Consider the following 15,633-nt stretch of genomic DNA (forward strand, 5'->3'; position numbering starts at 1 on the left):
GTCAGTTTCCCTAAGGAGACAAACACTTAATTGGCTTCTGAGCTTGCCCGGCTTAAAAAAAAATGGAAGAAACAAAAAGGAAGCCATGTTAATTTACTACATTTAAAAGCCCTTCAGCATTTTGTCTTATTTTTTGTATTTTTTTATTTTTTTGGTGTAAAACTTGTGACGGACATTTGACTGTTTAAACACCTAGCTGCAAAGTCCAAAAGGGAAGCATAAGCTTTGCTCAGAATATTTGATAAACTGCTTGGTGACAAGTCAAAAGTTATCCATGAATAATCATGAGATGTATAATTGCATTCCAGAACCTATTTAAAATTTGACAGAGATTAATTTAAATTGTCAACAAGGCACAATGATGATAATATAAATAGATAGATGCTTAACACCCAAGGCCAAAAGAAAAGTTTCTGTGACTGGACTTTGAATGCTATGAAGCATTTGCTACAACATCTGCAGTTTTCTTTTCCCTGCTAATTGCTGTGAACTTGTCTTTTGAAATCTTTGAATATATCTAAAAAGAGTTTTAATTATAGTGAACATACCAGAGAGGTGTGGCCATGAAACAGAATCTAAAAGTTTATCTTAATCTACATACTGAAAATACTTTGTGCTACTCTAAAAAGAAAATCATGAAATTTTGTGAAAACTTTTAAAAACCAGTTAGATAGTATATCGTGTAACATTGCTGAGATCTGAACTTCTTTTCATTTTTTGTTAACAGCATTTTGAATGAAACATAAGATCTGCCAACAGCTGTGCTGATATGAATGCTTTATATCCATTTCCCAAGCATTAATAGATCAACAATATCACTGATATATAAAATGTGATCATGAATATAGTTCATTTGCATGGACTGGTAATGAGCATGAAAAGTAGAAAATGTAATACATAACAAATTTTTTCTACTCAGAATTAATGATCATTCTTTATCATATCTCCCCACAAAAACAAAATATTTTTATCAAATACCATTTTTCTCTGTACTTATTTTCTACATTTCATATGCAGAAATGAAATAGTAGAATATGTCTCTAATATAAAAAATCACATTTGCCTTACTTATATTAACAGTTCCAATGAATCAGTCTAAAACAGATGAAATTTAAGTGAGGTGAGCATGTATTGCTTTAAATAAACCTAAAAGAAAGTATTTCTTTAAAGTACGACAAAATTACTTTTTTTAACCTTTATATGTTCCCATGGGGTAATTTCATACCCCAGATGCATATTTTGTACAGCATCTTAAAGTTAATTAATTCTATTTGTTTTCTTTTTAGGACATTGTCACCGCTCTCTGTGGATGAAAAACTACCCAGGGTAACATGTTACCCCAGGCGTGAATGTGTTTTTCCATGTGGGGTAACAGTTTACCCCAAGCCCATGTTAACAAATTGGGGTAACTTGTTACCCCAATGCAATTTCCATATACATGACAGGCCTAGTCCTGTTTGGCCACTTTGGGTGGATGCATCTAAAATGTCAGCATTCATTCACACCTCATTCATGTCCACTTTGGGTATCCATGGTAACTAGTGGATGGCCATCCTCCACTCTGCTTTTGCAGAACATGTGGTAATAATCCCTTTGTTTGCAGGCTGCAAAGTCATCAAAACATCTTGCCCTTTGCCGACCTCCCCCCTCACCTTTTTTATGCCCAAATGCACCTCTGCTCTCTTTTCTCATGACAAAACTCTGCCTCACCTGCCCCTTTCATAACATACAAGCTAGTCTGCCCTGCCTTTGTCGGATGTGAGTACAAGGAGCAAAAGGACAGCAGAAAAGAAATAGAACATCATGCTGCAATACAGCACACACTATGGAGTTCCCTTCAGTGGTAAGGGCTTGACACACCCCGTGCCCCTGTTACCTGCTTTCAATAAGCCCCATGCACGTGTGGTTTCCAAATGACATCCATCCACATTTGGCTTTCCTGCAAAGGGTGGATGCTGGTCTCTGGCTTCTGTGCCCAGGAGGAGAGGTGCTACCTGTGCTTCCATAGGGCAGGTTTGAATAGCTTCTGTATCAGCATAGGTGGACAGGCTTGTCTTTGATTTTTATTTATATGCATTCAGCAGTAATCATTTTTTTCTTCTGCAGTGCAGGATGAAAAGGCAGTGCATATTCAGTGCTGAAGCCTGTCTTGCACAGGTAACCAGGGATGACAGTGTACATCCACTGATGAAATCTTATCCCAAGGCATGCTGACTTTATTACAAATATGGGAGATTGTTCAGAGCAAGAAGACCATGTATCTAAGGAAGCTTCATCCAGCTCAGATGAGGAGTTGGTGCCACAAGCAGAAGTGATGCAAACACTTCCAGTGGGAAAGAGAAGAGGACCAGCCTGGGACTGCTGTGGAAGACTGAAGAGAGCTACAGCAGGATGTGGAGCAGAACCATTGCTACCACCCCCAGAAAATGTTGCAGATGATGACACCTTTAGAGGAAGGAATGGCAGTGTGTGGGGAAAGAAGTCCACAGCTAATACATCATTGGAAAATGGCCAAGGACATAGTCTATGGAAGTGCTGGGCCAACAAGAGAAAGTAATAAAGACACAGTGGTGGAAACATCCTACCTGTTTCTTTCACAATGTCTCCTGACTATTATCATAAGATAAACAAACAGAGAGGCAGAGAGAAGATTCAGGGAGTGGAATGATAGCCATCCTAAAAATAGAAAGGAGTGGAAAAAGCTGGACAAAACAGAGCTAGAAGTCTACACTGGCTTCCTACTGCTGGGTGAGCTATACCAGGGTGTTCACAAGGCACTGGAGGGGTTGTGGGAGCAACGCACCTGGCATCCTTATTTCCATGCCACCATGAGTTTAAAATTATTCTGTCAAGTCACCAACTACCTGACATTTGACAACAAACTGACTCATGAGGAAAGGAGAGATGTGGAGAAACAGATATTTGTACACGATTTGTGGAGCAGCTCAGGAAGTGGTATATTCTAGGAATACACCCGATGGTTGATAAGCAGCTCATTGCATTCATGGGTCACTGTCCCTTGAGACAGTATATGCTCAGCAAGCCTGCCAAAGATGGCTTGAAAATGTGGTGGTGCTGTGATGCAGCCGCATCATTCCCCCTGTCTGGAGACATCTACCTGGGCAAGCAACCAGAAGCTCCGTTGCCAATGTTATCTTGGTACCCAGGTCATTGAAAAACTGATTTATCCCTGCTACAAGATGAAAAGGAATATTGTGGGTGACAATTTCTTCACAAGTACTGACTTGGCAGAAAGACTGCTACATTAGGACTTGGCCTATGTGGGTACAATTCAGAAAAACCAGTCCAGTATCTCAAATGAAATGCAAGCAAATCAAAAAGGGGAAACTTTTCATCCATTTTTGCTTTTGATGGGGAATTCACCCTCATTTCCTATGTTCCGAAGAAGTTGAAAGTTGTGCTGTTGCTGTCAAGCACGCACCATGACCTGTCAGTGGGTGGAGAGCAAAGAAAGTGAGATATCATGCATAACTACAATAAAAACAAGGGTGCAGTGGATAACCTTGACCACTTAGTTTGTATGACCTCCTGCAGATGGAAAATCAGCAGGTGGCCAATGACACTATTTTTCAGTATGCTGGCTATTGCCAGCCTCCTCATTTTGGCTAGGCCACAATACGAACTGGAAGCAAAGATCACATTTAAGAAGATAGAGCTTTTTTTTGCAGAGCTTGGTGAACAGTTGATCGATGGACAAATGAAATGAAGAATGATGGATACATGTTATCTGTATAAGTCTGTCAAGTCTGGTATAACTCCCCTAAATTACAAATTGCCACAACGCACCCCAGTAGAACTTTCTGCAAGCATGAGTGTACATTGTGCTTTTTGTCCAGGGGCAGATGACCACAAAACCCAGAAACGATGCAAGGGTTGTAAGCAATTTGCTTGTGAGCACCACAGTACATCACTGCTGCTTTGCGAGGAATGCAATATATAGTTTAAACAGTTAAGAAATGATTTTGGAAGTAATTGTTAGTTTGAAAACTGTGTGAACTGCAGACTTAGCAAATTGTTCATTCACATTTTGAAACACTAAAAAAAGTTTAAATTTTGTTCATAGTTCTAGTTAAATAATATTTTGGGTTCAAATGATCCTAAATACTCTTTCAAACAATCTGTATGTTTAATAAATAGTTTTGGTACATTTATTCTGTTGTCACTGGTTCCATTTTATTCATGCAGGTGGGGGTAGCAAGTTACCCCATGAAACCAACAATGTTGAATTGCAAGGTAACAAGTTACCCCGTGAGAACGACAACAGTTATGGTTTCATGAGAAGAGATGAGGGTTAATATTAAGGTTCTATTTATAAAAGTTTTATAAATAATTATTGGATGGTATAAACATGAATAAAATGTGTTGCATTTGGTTATGAGGGAGGATTTGAGCCAATGTTTCCTGTTCAGTGGAGTGACCAAGCCACTAATATTTTTTATTTTGAGGTTGGGTTCCATCAGTCTCCCAGATGACATTGTCTCACCTTTAAAAAAAACAAACAAAGAAATATTCATTGAACTAAAACAAGATAGAGGAAAAAAGTAGTTGTATAGACTGGTGAATGGGGTACTAACCTGGCAAAGGGGACATCTGAGTTCCACTCTCCACTCCAATAAATGGTGGTTAGGGTAGTCTCTTTGGAGATGAAGTCCCAAAGCAGATAAGAATGTCCTTACCTTCCCCTCTGTTCTCAAAGGTATGCCACCTCATTTCTCCTCCCACTTTGTGTTCACCTTCCCCTGGGCTCTTCCTTGGCTCCTGCATCACCACTCACCTGGCTGCCAGTAGTGAGTGCTGGCAGGGGCAACATGATCCTCATCTGGGTGGGCAGGGATGAAACAGGACCATTCCAGGCTGGCAGGGGTAGTATGGGCCCAGTCCAGGTAGGCAGAGGTGATGCAGGCCCAATCCTAGAGCAAGGGGTCTGCGGGAGGTGGCGCAGGCTCAACCTTAATGTCTATACCAACTATACAGAGGAGCCTGTACTACTACTTGGTAGCTCCTAGCCATGCCCCTGCTCACCAGCCATCTAACAACAGGTCAGAGCTATGTACATTAGAGAGGATGTTAACCCATAATGTGGCTGCTCACCTCAGTCTTCATAGGCAAAGTCAGCTCACAGACTAGTACAGTCTGGGAAGGAGGTGAGCAGCCAAGTGTGGCAAAAGAACCAGTTAGGGACTATTTAGAAAAGCTGGACATATACTAATCCATTGAGCCAGATGGGATGCACCCAAAACTCATGGTGATTGGGAGAGGTCCTGGATGATTGGAAAGGGGCAAATATAGTGACCATCTTTAAGAAAGGGAAAAAGGGAAATAAGAGACCAGTCAGCCTTACCTCCCTCCCTAGAAAATCATGGAGCAGGTCCACAAGGAATCTATTTCTAAGCACTGGGAGGCCAAGAAGGTGATCAGGAACAGCCAGCACTGATTCCCCAGGGGCAAGTCATGCCTGATCAACCTGATTGCCTTCTAGGACCAGACAACTGGCTCTGGATGTGGGCAGAGCAGTGGATGTAATATACCTTGACTTTAGCAAGGCTTTTGATATTGTCTTTCACAAAATGTTCACAGGTAAGCTAAGAAAGTATGGTTTGGATGAATGGACTGTAAGGTGGATGGAAAACTGGTTGGATCATGGGGCTCAGAGGTAGTAGTCAATGGCTCAGTGTCTAGTTGGCAGCCAGTATCAAGTAGAGGGCCTTAGGATTGGTTCTGGGGCTGTTTTTGTTCAATATCTTTACCAATGACCTGGAAGATGGCATAGAGTGCACATAGAGTGTCATCACGTTTGCAGATGATATGAAGCTGGGAGAAGTAATAGCTACACTCAAGAGTAGGGTTAGGATTCAAAGAGACCTAGACAAATTGAAGGATTGGACCAATAGAAATCACATGAGGTTCAACAAGGACAAGTGCAAAGTCCTGCACTGAGGACAGAACAAGCCCATGCACCATCTTGATGCCAAGATGAACATGGGCAAGCAGTATGGGGATGCAGACAGGAAGGCCAACCACACCTTGTCATGCATCCACAGATGCATCTCAAGCAGGTCCAAGGAGGTGATCCTTCCCCTCTATGAGGCACTGGTCAGGCCACAGCTGGAGTACTGCATCCAGTTCTGGGTGCTGCACTTCAAGAAGGATGTGGACAACATGGAGAGGGTCCAGAGGAGGGCCACTTGCATGATCAGAGGGCAGCAGGGCAGGCCCTATGAGGAGAGGCTACAGGACCTGAACCTGTTCAGCCTCCATAAGAGAAGGCTGAGGGGGGATCTAGTGGCGTTTTACAAATTAGTCAGAGGGGACCAGCAGGCACTGGGGGAGTCCCTGTTCCCCCAAACACTACCAGGAGTGACTAGAAATAACAGTCACAAGCTGGCAGAGGGTAGATTAAGATTAGACATTAGGAGGTGCTACTTCACTGTCAGGCGGCTAGGATCTGCAACCAACTTCCAGGAGAAGTGGTGCTGGCTTCTACTTCGGGGGTCTTTAAAACAGGGCTTGTTAAGCACCTTGCTGGGGTCGTTTGACCCCAGTACTCTTTCCTGCCATGGCAGGGGGTCAGACATGGTGATCTGCTCAGGTCCCTTCCAACCCTACTAACTATGAAACCAGTACAGGCTGGGGACTGACTGGCTAGGCAGCAGCTCTTCAGAAAAGGACTTGGGGGTTTACAGTGGACAATAAGCTTCATATGAACCAATGATGTGCCCTTATTGCCAAGAAGGCTAATGGCATACTGGGCTGCATTGGTAGAAGTCTTGCCAGCAGATCAAGGGAAGTGATTATTCTGCCTTATTCTTCACTGGTGAGGCCACATCTGGAGTACTGTGTCCAGCTTTGGAGTCCCCACTACAGAAAGGATGTGGCCAAATTGGAGAGACTCCAACAAAGGGCAATGGAAATGGTTAGGGTTCTGGGGCACCTGACTTCTGAGGAGAGGTTGAGAGAACTGGGCTTATGTAGTCTAGAGAAGAAAAGACTGAGAAGGGATTTATTAGCAGTCTTTAATTACCTGAGGGTGCCTCCAAAGAGGATGGAGTTGGACTGTTCTCAGCAGTGGCAGATGACAGAACAAGGAGCCATAGTTTCAAATTGCATCAAGGGAAGTTTAGATTAGCTATTACAAAGAATTTTCTCACTAGGAAGGTAGTAAAACACTGGAACAGGTTATCCGAATCTGCACCCTTGGCTCTGGCTAGACAGAGCGTTTGGCTGGGATGATCTAGTTGGGCTGGTCCTGTTCTGAGCAAGGACTTGGACTAGATGACCTCATGAGGTCCCTTCTAACCCAAATTGTCTAACAGTCTTTTGAGTTAGCAGGTGCTAATTATAACGTGTAACTAGACCCTAAGGAGAGAACACTGCCAGGTCTGTGTTTTATGCATGTAATCTGAAAAAAAATATTCAAATGTTCAGATCCTGCTTGTTCTTCTGCTACCATTGTCATTTAATTTAAATAGCTCTTATCCCTCCCTGATGTTTATCTCTGTGATTTTCTAGGCTCAATAAGCTGACCTCTTCTAAGTGCTCCTCATGCTTAATTACTTCTCTTAAAAGTCATCTTCATATATTTCTAGGCTTTTATCTTCATTTAGTGAATATATTTGACATGATTTCACACCTTTGTTTGGATACTGTTTAATGTTTCTTTCCATTGTTTTAATTTATAATTTTTTGACACTGGTTTGAGATGGATTAACCAGTACCTGCTTGATCTTCACAAAACTGAGATAATTAACTATTTGCCTATTTTCATGAAGATCAATATGTAGCTGAAAGTTAAATTAATCACTAGTCAGTTTTGGTTAAGGACAGCTACAGGTCCTTCTAGCCTTACATATGAATTTGAACACAAAGCAGGTTCTGTCTGATTTGCAGTTAAATATTAGTTTTATTTTTTCTCAAATACAAACAGTTGATCTCACTTCCAGGAAAGATACCCTACTGTGGCTGTAAAATGCAATTAAGTCTCTTCTTACCAGCACTATAGCACAATTTCATTCTATTTTAGTAGAAAATCCTTTAATATACATATATTTCTCAGATACTTCATATTACCAAATCAACCATGTAGTTAAACAGGTTGAAATTCATACATACCTGATTTGATTTGATAGATTCCTTTCCTCCTCTCACCTGCTTCTCTCCCTCCCTCCCTTTCTCCCTCATTGCTTTGCTTCTTTTCTCTTTACCCTTTTGTTCTGTCCCCATTTCCTTCTCTAGAGTGCCCTCACATCTTTCAGAGCTAGTTAAGCATTTCAATATCTCTGTCACTTGATGGATGGGTTTCCAAAATTGTCAATTCAGCAGTGCAGAGATGGTGTGAGGCAGGATAGCTGTAATTGTTAATTACAGAATGAGTCGACAGGATTTGTGATATCAGTCAAATGCTTGGAGACAGCAAAGTACATTTAAAATTCCAGGTGAGAGCCAGAGAGCTCAGTTTAAATGTCTTACAATTGGACGAAAGGAATCTAGGAATGGATCTCTCTTAAAGTCTTTTAAATCTAAACCTATATTTTTCTTGTATTTTTTTCCTGCTCTCCCCAAAATTATGGGAGTTTTGCTACTGATTTGACTTTAACCTCAACTTTTTACTGGTTGACTTTCACCCCAACTTTTTATGGTATTATAAATGTTGAATCATGAAACTGAGGTTTTAAAACTTGCAAAACATTCGTGAAACCCAGGTCATTTTGACCTTTGTCTTGAAATCAGGTCTGTGAGAGACTCGTGTTACATTACTGATGTGTGTGTGAGAGAGAAAGTAGGACTTGGTGATAGTTATTAATATATAATAGTGTATGATTGATATATCATCCCATAGTATAGTATATGGTTAATAAAATATATAGCCCTAATAATATACTGTATGGTTAAAAACCTCATGTAAACCAGCTGGATGGTATATTTTGGAGTGATCTGGGTCAATCTAATACAAACTGGGCTGCAAAATGGTCTCAAATCAGTCTTTCTAGATTGAAAATTATCATTTCTCCTATTTTTTTAAAGTTGAGTATTTTTGAGCATTTCCTAATATTTAACAATCTGATATAATTAATATTTCTTCCTCTATAAACAGAAATAAAGCTATTTTAATTTGACAAAAATTACATTTTCCAAACAAATTGATTATTTGGAAGCCTTTCTAGGAAATAGGTATGCTTTCACATGTGTGCCTAGCTCCTGGACAACTATGAATTATACATGTGTGTATCTGTCTCTATATTGTACGTATGTATGTAGGTGCATCTACATGTGTGCTTTACTACAGAGTAGACTACTTAGGTCTGCAGTAAAATGTTGCCATCTTCACATGCACCAGTATCAGGGGCAGTAAATTAATTAACTCAACCATAAGAATACTGTACTGTTTGGGACAGTACTATCTTACAGCACAGTAACTTACTGTACTGAAATACATGCATGGATGCTGACTGCAGGTCTTATTTGTGCCTAGCCAGCTGGAGGCATGCTCCACCCTGGCTCAAATTGCTACTGTCCTGGATGCAAGTGTAGACTTTGTGCCCAGGAGAAGTTTCCTCCAGCTCAAATGACTCCAGAGTTTATAGTGCTGCATTAATTGCACATGTAGAGATATCCTGTATGTATAAAATAAAGGTTTTTTGTTCCTAGATAACATAACAAATACAATTTAGAAGGATCTGTCTGGAATTTTGCCTAATTAGTTATAAATTAAAACTAAAAAGGATTGGAGAATTGATATATAAAATGTAATGGCATGTTCCTAAATAAGTAATTTAGTGTTTGGCTCCCCTTTACTTATTTGTTTTAAGCTGTTCTACGAAAATGTGGAAAGGAGTAGTATGCATTGTTATAATGTAGTTGTCATGCACCTCGGTACGGTTTGGAGGTTTGCAACATGTCACAATTGTTTTCTTGTCTAAGTATGGACAGTCAAAAAGCCCAAGATGGAATCAATTCAATCTTCAATTTTCTCTAAGATGCATAGATTGGACCATTAACAAGCAAAATATATTCTCACTCATTCATTGGCCAAAGCAGGCAGCAGCCAGAAGACGGGGGGCACTTGCACATACCTCCCAGATCTGTTGGGTTACAAATACCCCAGTCCTGTCCCCTCACCAGCCCCCTGTCTGTCAGCCACTGAGGAGGAATGGACTCCTTCCATGGTCAGGATCTACCCAGTGGGTAGAGGAGAAAACACCCATGCAGCATGGCTCTATTGAATGTGCAAGCCTCACCCCCTCATCAGCCCCCTGCTTGTCAGCTGTAGCAGGGTGGATGGGGGAGGAGGAATGGACCTCTGCTTCAACCCCAAGTCTTGGTCTGCACAGAGAAGAAGAAAGGTCTCTGAGGCTGTCAGGCAGGGCAGTGCCAAGGGGTTGGGGCTGGGGTGTTTGTAGCCCAGTGAAGCCATACTGTTGGGGAGAAATTCTCCACCTCAGGGGAGGAAGTCTCCACTTGCTCTGCAGACCCAGGCTGTGGGGGCAGGGCCAGGGCTGGTACTGGAGTGGAGGTCCATTCCTCCCTTCTTGCCTGCCCCCTGTGGGTAAGATGTGTGTGTGTGTCGGGGGGTGGCAAGAGGGCTGGGTTGGGGTGGTGGAGGATACCCTGTGGGTGGGGAATCCTCTGCCTCTGGGGGCTTCCCCTCTCACCTCCCCTGAAAATATACCCTGATGGGGGGGAGGGGAGCTGGGACGGGGCCAGAGCGAGCATTTGTTCTCCCCTCATCTGGCCCTGTGCTGGTATTGGTTGGGCTGGGGAGCCTGCCTCAGCTCTGTGGCAGCTGGGGGTTGGGCCACCCAGCTGGGCTGGAGCAGACAATCTAGGGCAGAGGCTATCCTGTCCAACCTGAGAGTGGAGGGCTAGTGGGGGGGGGGGAGAAGGGGGCTGCAAGACATCCTGGGATGCAGGGAGACTTATACCTAACTTGTATAGGGAGGAGATCTAGGGCAAAAATTCAATAGATTGGTTTAACCTAAATCACATAAATCTCATAGTATATTCATCGAGGTCTACCTTAAACTGGTTTCAGCCATCTTGAAACCAGCTTTTGGGCGGAATAGCCTCAGTGTTTTTTTAGGGTGTAGTGGGATTAGTATTTTTGCCTTTGAATCTTAATTCTTTGGGAGATCAATGACCCCAGTTACCAGAACTGGTAGTTGGCAGGAAGGCTGATTTCTAGAATTCTGGCGAGGACTCTTGTGGAAAGCTAGGGGTATCCAAATGAGAGGGAAAGAATCTGTACTTATTTTACTTTCTGGTCTCCAAATCTATGGTCTGTTTTATTTTTCAAACTCTCTTTCTTTAGTGCAATAAAGCATTCTGTTGTTTGTCTCCTTACTTGATTGTTTGAAGAAGGAATGACTTCTGTGCAGGACTTCTAATTTTCTTTTTTGGAGAGGGAGACCTGTAATTTCTTCTTAACTCAAAAACACGGTGGCAACCTGGGGTTGGCAGAGAATCCCTCACTGTAGCTGTGGGGTCCAGTGTAAAGGCAAAAGAGCTGACACTTGTCGGTATAGGGAGTCATCTTGGGGCAATCTCGGTCTGTTCCTTAGAACAAGTGGCAGCGCAATGAGTAAAAACTCAAGGCTCTGGAGTCCCCCTTCTATGGGCTGATGACAGTAGTGCTTACCCATGCAAGACCACATTCTGCAAGATACCGCCTTCGTGTAAAAATTATTTTAGGATCTGAAAATCATGAATATATTTAAAAATTTTAAACATCCAAGATTTCTATGGAATTATGATCCCTACTTTCATTCAGTTGGGGAATTTCTAATTAAAGGTACCATACAATACCCTGAATTTAGTTCTGGTTTTTTTACCGATGAAGAAGATACTATCAGTTTTTTTTTTTCCAGCTTATATTCCCCCTCAAAAGCAAGTGCTCAAGTGTTATAATATCCATACTGTTATCAATTTAACTAAATGAAAGATTGGGTAACAGGGCTCCTCAACAAAATGTTCTTCATGTACCCATAGAATGATCCTGATGAAGTGTTATGTCAAAATACTCTTTTATCCTTTTTATTTACTCATTTTGAAACACTTTGGGCATCTATACATGTGCCTGATTCTATTCAGATGCATTCTAATTAGAACAGATTGGAGCAGACTCAATTAATTGAGTATGCTGGACTATTTTAATTAGCACACTCCAGCAACCTCAGTGTCATGTGTATTTAATATCCCTGTACTTCAAAATGGTGGCGGGGGTGCTTTAACTAGGAATGAGCTTTAGTTAAAGCACCCCCACCCACATTTTAAGTGCAGGATGCTGAATACACAAGACACTGTGGGCACTTTAATTAGAGCTGCTTTTGAGACCCTCTCCCCTCACAACTGTACCCCACTTCAGAGCATGTGTAAAGACTCTCAAAAATTAGAAAGCAATTTAAAGGTTTAAAGTTTATTAGTGCCCTAAGCCAATTCAATCAGCCTATGGCATATTTTCAAAAGTCTACCATTTGAATAATTGAAAGATGACAGTGTATCCTTCATTTCCATATTTGTAGGGATATGAGGATGAAACCCACCCCCAAAATTGCAGGTTTAATTACTTTTAGGCAGATAGTCTTTCATTCTTTTTACACATTTCTTGGCAAAGAGTATGAAAGAGTATAAAAATGAGGGACTGACTATATCAATGGCATGAAGGGAATAGGCCGAAGATACAGTTGCCCCATTCTGGCTTTACCTCTATGTAACTCCATTGACTTCAGTACAGACATATCAGGGAGTAAGAAACTTTTAACATAGGCATGAAACAGAAGAATGAGCTTTTCTGTTAGGAGATTGGGATTTAGTACCTCTCATGTCAAGATTCACCCACCCTCCCAGCTGAAAGAAAGAAGTCTAAGGCAGGGGTGCTCAACCTCTAGCCCACAGGCCAGATCTAATCCATGAAGTCATGTCATCCAGCCACAGGTCTCCCTGTGGATCTGGAAACTTGGTGGTGGGGAAGCATGAATTGTTATTTCTCAATGGCCAAATCTGCAGAGTCATTGAGATCCCCATGGACCAGATAATGTGGCCCTGAATGCTACATCAGGTTGGTGCATGGGGTTCCTCTACAGCCAGATTTGGTCACTCAGGGCTGGCTGATGCACATCCATATCTGGTGTGCAGGCTCAGGCTGTCATGGTGGCTTGTGCCAGGGGACCAGCCTCATGCACTCACCCTGCATTAGATCTGGCCCATGAATCAGCCCGGTACCATTCATCCTGCTCACAGGGATGAAAGTTTAGAAAGAACCTGAAAAGTAAAAATACAACCACTCATACAACCATTATTTAACTTTCTGTTGGTCAGAAGCAATACTTCCAATAACTGTTGCTGTCTATTGCTGTTCCACTTGCTTGTTTTCCATGCCCTGAAGTTTCTGCATGGCATTAAGTTTCCCTAGAAATACACAATTGGGGAACTGAGGAAAGAGAAGGATGATGGATTTCCAGTACCTCAGTTTATGAGTAAATCCCTTCAGCCATCTGTCTGTATGGGGCACAACTAATAAACAGTGTTGTCCTTAACTTGAGACATGTATACAAAAGGGAAAGCATCATTAACTAGACACTGGTAGATGGAAATGAGGGCAGCCTCTGATAAACTGATAGGGGACTTTGTAGCAGGGCTGTTCAACTTCTGAATGGCCAGGGCCACCGGCTCCCTGCTGCATACTGTGCAGGCTGTGTGCCCCATGCTAGGGTACCGCCCTATCCCACTGTGCCACCATCCCCATGCAGAGCCCTAGATGTAGGGACAAGAAGCAGAAGTTAGAGGAGGGAGGGGGAGGTCAGAGACTGCAGTGGTAGCAGCTGGGAAGTTATGGGGGGAGTGCTGGTGCTCAGACCAGGATCCCAGGAGCTGCAGGTTAACCCCTCAGGGGAGCCATATGCAGCCTGTGGCCTAACTTATAAAGTGCTTAAGTGTAACCCTTATTTTAACATAATATTTAGAAGAACCCAAATCCTTCAAAAGGATTCACTCCAGCTCTACTCAAAGGACACAAACAAAAGGGACGTTAGGAAGTTATTAGCGATTACATGTAAAGTATATGCATTCACATAGACTTTTAATGTAATGTGTGCACTCTGTTTCCCCAGACTCTTTTCAGGAGGTGCTAAATTTTTGTTCTCTGAGACCACAATTTACTACTGGGAAATCATATTGAGAGATGACTTTAAGATTAAGTCTTTTGGCATTGAATTTCCCAGAGTAGCCTCAACCAAGTATGAAAATAATGTTCTGGAATGCAGTTAAGATGGAAGCTGGGAGTTCTGATTCCTTTTGCCCCTTGGAAAATCTTAGCCTGTATGTGTCAACTGTGCTCAACTACTTAGTCACCATACAGAAAAAAACAAGTATAAATTGAACAGGTTTTGAATTTGTATCTTAAGTGTAACTATAGTATGACTTTTATTCTCTTTACTGCTTCTCATTCACTTCCTTGAGTATTTTAGTAGTAATTTTTTTTATCATCTTTTGTTTGTAATGAGTCTGATCCAAAGACCATTGATTTCCATAGTCTTTGGATTAGGTTAAAGTACTTCTAGGTTGAACATAATAGAGATTCTCTGATTCATTAATTCTTAAACTGCAGTCATCCTGACTTTTATCAGGTTAGGTTTTCTGGAATAGGAATATTTAAACATGTTATTGTCCTTAATGTAAAATACAAGTGTTATGCCTCCATTTGCATTATTTAAGATTGAATTTCTCATTTCCAAAAAAGATGTCTATATCTGAATTTTTTGAATTGGTGATTTTTCTTTTGGTTCATCTAATTTTGAATTTTTATATTTACATGCAACTGACCCTTACATAGCATGTGCGTGTGTGGAATTATTAAGAAGTCTTAAAGACAAGTCAATGACTTTTTCTAAGCAAACAAATCTTGAAATGTCAGACTACAAAACAGGTGCCAAAGTTAGTAGAATAGATTTTTATGAAAGAGATCTCCAGGATACCAATATCTGGGATTATAACATACTTATAAATATTATATGTGTACTGTAGATATTATGAATTGGATCATCAAAGAGACCATGAAAAGATGGACAAAGATGCTGTAATATGGTTCAGTTGTTGCTTCTGCATTCAAGTTTATAAACAAATTAATATAATCACCTCAAACTGCTTGGCAGGGTTGTTACAGTCAATTTCTTAACAGGCACCAGGAGTGTGTGAAATGGGCCCTATTTGATTCAGATTCAGATTCAGATTCAGCCCGAATCGGGGACAGTGATTTGATTAGTTGATTCAAATCACTGTCCTTGATTTGATTCAGCCGAATCCAAATCTGAAGATTCAATGCTGATTTGGAGAATCAGCAATTTGGTCTTAGAGACAGGTTTAAATGTTTTTTCTACATACTTCGATGTACTAGGTATGGCTCATTTATGCTGCGATGCTGGGGCAGATGGAACATCCCAGAGAAGCACGGGGGCCCCCCTCACATGTTCAATGGCAAACCTGGAAGTGGATCAGAAGTACTTCCAGTCCACTTCCGAGTCCACCAAGGAGTACACAGGTCCCACCCCCTGCACCCTCCTGGCTTGGCGATTAGCCATGGGGGGACCCCAGGTACCCCCCTAGACCCAGGTGGCACCAGTT

This window comes from Crocodylus siamensis, chromosome 4, assembly GCF_052110815.1.
Source record: "Crocodylus siamensis isolate JL-2025a chromosome 4, ASM5211081v1, whole genome shotgun sequence".
Lineage (NCBI taxonomy): Eukaryota > Metazoa > Chordata > Crocodylia > Crocodylidae > Crocodylus > Crocodylus siamensis.